We start from the raw sequence: 6000 nt of genomic DNA, 5'->3' as shown, positions 1-6000 counted from the left end.
GGCCGTCGGGCTCCTCGGCGGCGCATCGCCGAGTGTGTAGGGCCCCTTACAGACAGAAGGCCCACACTCTGGAGGAGCAGAGGTGACAGGACGTGTGTAAGTCTGTCACTCTCTTCCAGCTCTCTCCTTCATCTCTACCTCTGATTAACACTCCCTCCTCTCTTTCTTATCTCTCCCCCTGTGTAACACTCTCCCCCTACCTTATCTCTCCCACTGTGTAACTCTCCTCCTACCTTATCTCTCCCACTGTGTAACTCTACCCCCTATCTTATCTCTCCCCCTGTGTAACACTTCCCCTACCTTATCTCTCTCCGTGTGTAACTCTCCCCACTACCTTATCTCTCCCCACGTGTAACCCTCCCCCTACCTTATCTCTCCCCCTGTGTAACTCCCCCCCTGTGTAATTCTCCCCCCTACCTTATCTCTCCCCCTGTAGGCGCACCATCTGGCATCACCACCCGCACGGCCGCTCAATAAGAATGAATCTACCAGGACCCAGGAGGCGCCCACCGCACCGCAGCTCCGCACGAGTGAAGAAACAGGAAATAAACTACAGCTCCCAGCAGCCCTTGCTGCAGGAAACTGTAGTTTATTTCCTGTTTCATCACTCAATCACAGTGGGTCCAGCATGTGATGCTGCCCCCGCGCTCTTACTATTGCCGACCCCACAGCGCAGCACTGCAGGAGAGGAGACAGAGGTACAGCCCTCACTGCTGGGAGCTGAGCTCTCTGGCTGTCAGGGGGCGGAGCCAAGCTCAGGCAGACGTTATAGGCCCTACACAGATGCCGATATTCTGAAAGATATGAACGATCTCGTTCATAAATGAACGAGAACTCGTTCATATCTTTCAGTGTGGAGACTCCAGCGATGAACGATGCGCGGCCCCGCGCTCGTTCATCGCTGATCTCCCGTCGGCTGTGCATGCAGGCCAATATGGACGATCTCGTCCATATTTGCCTGCACTTCAATGCAGCCGGGTGACGGGGGGAGTGAAGAAACTTCACTCCCCCCGTCACTGCCCCCCCGCCGCCGGGTTGCTCGTCGGCCGTATCGGCCGTCGGGCTCCTCGGCGGCGCATCGCCGAGTGTGTAGGGCCCCTTACAGACAGAAGGCCCACACTCTGGAGGAGCAGAGGTGACAGGACGTGTGTAAGTCTGTCACTCTCTTCCAGCTCTCTCCTTCATCTCTACCTCTGATTAACACTCCCTCCTCTCTCTTATCTTTCTTATCTCTCCCCCTGTGTAACACTCTCCCCTCTACCTTATCTCTCCCCCTGTGTATCTCTCCCCCTGTGTAACTCTCCCCCTACCTTATCTCTCCCACTGTGTAACTCTCCTCCTACCTTATCTCTCCCACTGTGTAACTCTACCCCCTATCTTATCTCTCCCCCTGTGTAACACTTCCCCTACCTTATCTCTCTCCGTGTGTAACTCTCCCCACTACCTTATCTCTCCCCACGTGTAACCCTCCCCCTACCTTATCTCTCCCCCTGTGTAACTCCCCCCCTGTGTAATTCTCCCCCTACCTTATCTCTCCCCCTGTGTAACTCTCCCCCCTATCTTATCTCTCCCCTCTATCTGATCTCTCCCCCTGTGTAACTCTCCCCTACCTTATCTCTCCCCCTACCTTATCTTTTCCCCGGTGTAACTCTGCCCTACCTTATCTCTCCCCCTGTGTAACACTTCCCCTACCTTATCTCTCCCCATGTGTAACTCTCTCCCTACCTTATCTCTCCCCTTGTGTAACTCTCCCCTATCTTATCTCTCCCCCTATCTTATCTCTCACCCTGTGTAACTCTCCCCTTATCTTATCTCTCTCCCTGTGTAACTCTCCCCTACCTTATCTATCCTCCTGTATAACACTCTCCCCTATCGTATCTCTCCCCCTGTATAACACTCTCCCCTACCTTATCTCTCCCCCTGTATAACACTCTCCCCTACCTTATCTCTCCACCTGTGTAACTCACCCCTACCTTCTTTCTCCTCCTGTATAACACACTCCCCTGCCTTATCTCTCACCCTATATAACACTATCCACTACCTTATCTCTCACCTTCTTGTATAACACTCTCCGCTATCTTATCTCCCCCCTGTATAATCTCCCCTATCGTATCTCTCCGCCTGTATAACACTCTCCCCATAAAATCTCTCCCGCCATATAACACTCTCCCCCACCTTATCTCTCCCCCTGTATAACTCTCCCCTACCTTATCTCTTACCCTGTATAACACTTCCCCAATCGTATCTCTCCCCCTGTATAACACCCTCTCCTTCCTCCTCGTTCCATCGGTATAACACTCTCTCCTTCCTCTTCTCTCCCTCTGTATAACACTCTCTCTCCTTCCTCCTCTCTCCCTCTGTATAACACCCTCTCCGCGCACCCTCCGTATAACACTCTCTCCTTCCTCTGCGCTCCCTCCGTATAACACACTCTTCCTCGTCTCTCTCTTTGTATAACACTCTCTCTCCTTCGTCTTCTCTCCCTCTTTATAACACCCTCTTCTTCCTCTTTTCTCCCTCTGTATAACACTCTCTTCTTCCTCCTCTCTCTCTCTGTATAACACTCTCTCCTTCCTCCACGCTCCCTCCGTATAACACTCTCTTCCTTGTCTCACCCACTGTATAACACTCTCTCATTCCTTCCCGCTCCCTCTGTATAACAGCGCCACCTTTCTCCTGGATCTGATGCTCCGCCCCCCTGCAGCGTCTCTTGGGAGAGACATGACGACAGGGGTTTGAGGAGGAGGCATTCCAGCTCACAGTGCAGCAGCAGCCCAGTGAGTCCGGAGTCAGACCTCCGGTGACCATTTCCCCACCTGCCGTCAGTCACAGAGCTTGGGGGGGTGAGTGATGTTTGAAACAAGAATGTTATTTTAGATTTCTCTACCTGGAGTAATGTGTAAAATGGGACTCTATCTGGTGCAAAGTGTGTAAGTGGCGCTACTGTGTGGTGTAATTTGAGTACTGGCGACTACTGTGCAGCGTAATATGAATTGGTATTACTTCGTGGTCACACCTCTTCCCCTAGAAGACATGCCCCTATAGTTTTGGCGCGCGCCTGTTTTAAATATTGGGGGGGGGGGGGGGGGGCGCCGATGCTATTTCTTGCACACAGCACTAAAATGTCTAGTTACGGCACTGCAGTGATGACAATGGCTAGTATAAAACCAAAATGTACACATAGGCGCACAGCAAGATGGAGTACGATGCTGCATACAGGCAAATGTATGCTTTTTCTTTATATATATTCAGTACAGGAGCACTTATATTGGGTTGCTGTCCTTATCTGCATAAGGCACCAAATGTCGATGTGTTGGGGATTCCAGTAGCATACCTCACAAACATAGGGAGATCTAAAAAAAAGGGACTCATTTAGTACGGCAAAGTCGTACGCCCCTGAATAGGGGGCGTGGTCTAAGGAAAGGGTGCATGGCTTCGCGGGAATGCTGCGATCATGAGTCACGTACCCGTTTTTCCATCACTGTTGGGGCATGGCCAGCGCTCTGTGAGCAGCTGGCATGCCCCCAGCACCTCTGTCTCCTATGAATAGACGCTGTGTGCATGCGCACAGTGTCTATTCACCGCTGCTCTCCTAAGCAAGGCAGTGAGTGACAGGAGCCTCCCAACTGCCCCCACCCCCCACCACGGGACACTGTGGCCCATGGGTGTGACAGCGAGACAGTCCCAAAATATGGGACTGTCCCGCTAAAATGAGGACAGTTGGGAGGTATGCAGTAGACACTATTCTCTACCTGCTTTTGAGTCCTTTGTGTAAAATTTTCGGGGAGATTTAGTAAATCTTCTTCAGAGGACAAGTAGAGGTGTTGGACATAGCAAGTAAACTAATTCTAGCTATCATTTTATAGAATGTACTAGAAAAGACAATAGCTTGAATCTGATTGGTTGCTATAGGCAACACCTCCACTTGTCCCCTTCAGAAGGTTTGATAAATCTCCCCCAAATGTTTTAATACTAGGCTAGTGCTAGAGGACTTATTTACTTTTCTGCACTTATGTTTCTTTTATCTTTATGATCCAACTGCCATACACAGCAAAGAAAAAACGTCCCCCCTACACAAACACAGGACTCTGCTGCTTCATTCACACGGAATTAAAAGGAAACAGATGATGAAGCTCTTACAGATCAAATTGGTGCATGAATCATTTTGTCATTTGTCTGCTGTCATATTGTCCATTAGCACACCCATTTTTTCATACGGATCAGTAATCCTTGTTTTTAGCCCACTGTGTAAATGGACTGGAATTTGCAAACTTACGAGTACTGATCTTCTCCCATCCAGTGGCCACAACACTGTTCACCTCTGAATCATGAAGGACAATAAACTGTGCAAACATGTATGTATTTATATGCAATGCACGCACACCGTTTTCTGCCACTGTTAAAAACGCATCATTAAGTGTTAGAAAAATTGCCAATTTTTCAGAGTCACTGACCAGAAAAAAACAAAAGAGCAAATTACAGAATCTAGACAGTAATATTGTAAAATAGATCTATTTTCTGTGTCTTTTCACTTCGCCGATATCTTCAGTAGAACTGCTCGGAGTTAATGTAGTTTATGACCCCAGAAAGCTTTCAAAATAGCATAATTTAAATGCTAAAGCTTTTTAGTGAGCATTAAGCATATTCAATGCAACACTAAAAGGCTTCGCTATTATTGAAAACCAGCTCAGTCATATTTCCTTTTACTTAGAAAAGTGAGAACGGCTTGCCTGCCTCATAGGGAATAAACTTTACTCAGAAGAACAATACCTTAACAGATTAAAGAGCCTCATAAATATGGATGTCTCCACTACTTGTGTGCCTGTGCTTCCTGCTTCAGATAAATCTGCCTTTTTATGCTTGAACCAAGGATATTTGTGCTCCTATCAGTCACATCACCTGGTAACCCTTTCTGTACCTGAGGGATTATTGCAGCAAGTTGTCATGCTGACATGCGCTGGCTTTCTGTCACCTCAGCATATATCTTGTGCTTTATGTTTCTAAATGTGGCTCACACGATTTAATAAAGGCAATTCCTGTGTTATATACCCTCTATAAAACACACTCTGTACCCCGTGCATCTCACTGAATTCTCTCTTTTTTAAGTGTAAAATGTAAACGTCTTTGCCAGTGCTGCATAACTGGGCAAGTAGTCAAAAGGTCAACAGTAATTTCGACATTCATAATGTTGACATAGCGAAGTCAACAGTTAGGATGTTGACACTGTTAAAATGTCAACAGGCAATATGTCAACATTCTCATCTAGTAATGTTGAAATTGTCAGAATTGCCACATTATGGTTAGGCTGTGGGTGGGAGTGTTAGGGTTAGGCTGAGAGTTGAGGTTAGGGTTGGCTGCGGGGGGAGGGGGTATGTGAGAGGCTCAAGAAGTAAGGTTTAAGGTTAGGGGCAGGTTGGACTGGTCCACAAGGGTATAGGGGAAATCCCCAGTGGGCTTTGCTCCCTGAGGGCCCACCCCTCCTCTAAGGATCAGGTTCCAGACTGTGCACTTGAATTATGCATTATACATATGTTACATTATACTGCACAGGACTGTGGTGTATTTTCTACAGTGCATTGCTATTACTCATACTTACCTACATTGTAAGTCTCCTCTCCGGGAGAAGCCCGGAGAAGAGACGCTGCATGTGACTGTCTTCCGGGGGCGGGGTCGGACTGTGACATCACTAAGCCCCGATTTGCGGGTCCGCTGGAAGGGGGCGGGGCTAAATTGACGCGATTTGCGTCATTTTAACCCCTTCTCCACCCGACGGACCCGCGGGAGGTTATCTCCCTATCCTGCTCGCATCACTAGGGTGCGAGCAGGATGCGGGAGACCTGCCCACTCTTCCGGGGTGCGGGGGGCTACCCCAAGAAACGGGAGCCTCCCGCAGCTTCCGGGAGAGTAGGTAAGTATGCTCTTACTACTCTGGTACATTATCATGCATGCACTAGCAGTATTTCTCTTACGTCCTAGAGGATGCTGGGGACTCCGTAAGGA

General features: G+C 48.7%; 1 long non-coding RNA gene across 3 annotated transcripts in view; it reads left to right on the top strand.

Moving 5' to 3' along the window:
• The first annotated feature begins 598 nt into the window (after nt 1-598).
• LOC135065396 (uncharacterized) overlaps nt 599-6000 on the top strand; it is a 66362-nt gene continuing 60960 nt past the window's right edge. For 2 of the 3 annotated variants that reach the window (XR_010251683.1, XR_010251696.1), the window contains exons 1-2: nt 599-698; nt 2664-2843. This is a non-coding gene — a long non-coding RNA (uncharacterized LOC135065396). Of the gene's footprint in view, nt 699-893; nt 1150-2663; nt 2844-6000 lie in introns of those variants that run through there. The other variant, XR_010251690.1, reaches the window with a different exon arrangement.

The sequence above is a fragment of the Pseudophryne corroboree genome, chromosome 1 (genome assembly GCF_028390025.1).
Source record: "Pseudophryne corroboree isolate aPseCor3 chromosome 1, aPseCor3.hap2, whole genome shotgun sequence".
Classification (NCBI taxonomy): domain Eukaryota; kingdom Metazoa; phylum Chordata; class Amphibia; order Anura; family Myobatrachidae; genus Pseudophryne; species Pseudophryne corroboree.
Note: the sequence above shows the minus strand (reverse complement) of the source record. Positions and strands in the feature narration are given on the sequence as shown.